Here is a 1241-nt window from a genome sequence, read left to right as displayed (position 1 = left end):
TTATCTATTCTATTCTCTCCTATTCTGTTCTATTCCTATTCTATTCTTCTCTTTTCTTCTATTTCTATTCTATTCTATTTTTCTCTTTTGTTCCTATTCTCTTGTATTCTCTTCTCTTATTCTCTTCTATTCCTATTCTCTTGTATACTATTCCTATTCTCTTCTCTTCAATTCCTATTCTATTCCATTCTATTTTCTATTCTATTCTATTTCTATTCTAGGCTATATTTCTTTTCTATTCTAATAATTCTAATTATCTATTCTATTCTCTCCTATTCTATTCTATTCTTCTTTTTTCTTCTATTCCTATTCTCTTCTCTTCTATTCCTGTTCTATTCTTCTTTTCTATTCCTATTCTCTTTTCTTCTTCTCTTCTCTTCTCTTCTCTTCTCTTCTCTTCCCTTCCCTTCCCTTCCCTTCCCTTCCATTCCATTCCATTCCATTCTATTCTATTCTATTCTATTCTATTCTATTCTATTCGGCTATAGCACTCTCTGTCCCTGAAAAGCATGGGAGTTGTAGTCATATGGTAGTCATATTGTAGTCATAAGCTGCTTCTTGTGGCACTGCAATTTTCCACAAGGATTGGGCTTTACTCCCCCCGCCCCACTTTCTTCCTCCTTCAGCGTTGCCTTCCTTGCATGCAAACGATTTGGCTAGCAAGCTTCTCCCTAATTACAGATAGTCCTCGACTTACAACAGTTCCCTTAGTGACGGTTCAAAGCTGAAAAAAGCAACCTGATCATTTTTAACAGTTACCACCTTTACAGCATCCCCGAGGCCACATGATCAAAATTCAACTGACTCCTATTTATGATGGTTGTAGTGTCCCAGAACCTTGTAAGCAATGTCAATGGGGAAGACAGATTCACTTAACGACCATGTGACTCGCTTAACAACTGCAGTGATTCGCTTAACGACTGTGGCAAGAAAAGTTGTAAAATAGGGCAACATTCACTTCCCAACCTCTCTCTTAACAATGAACATTTGGGGGTTCAATTAAGGTTGCAACTGGAGGACTCCCTGTTATATAAGCACTGACATTAAAAATGAAAAGGAGGATACATCACTCTAATTATTATTATCTCTATGGCTCCTCCTCGCCTCTCTTGGCCGAGCAGCCTTCCCTTTGAATTTAGTAGTGCGCTTCAATACTCTGTTTCCCAGGGAGCCTTTCGGCGACTTCCGTCACGTAGCGTGCCCCGCCGGCGTCCCGCCGGACTGCCTTTCCCATCATGCCT

The sequence above is a fragment of the Notechis scutatus genome, chromosome 5 (assembly GCF_049901735.1).
Source record: "Notechis scutatus isolate UNSWTSFEM ecotype Mainland chromosome 5, rNotScu1.2, whole genome shotgun sequence".
Classification (NCBI taxonomy): domain Eukaryota; kingdom Metazoa; phylum Chordata; class Lepidosauria; order Squamata; family Elapidae; genus Notechis; species Notechis scutatus.
The sequence above is the reverse complement of the archived record's forward strand: the minus strand, read 5'-3'. Positions refer to the sequence as shown.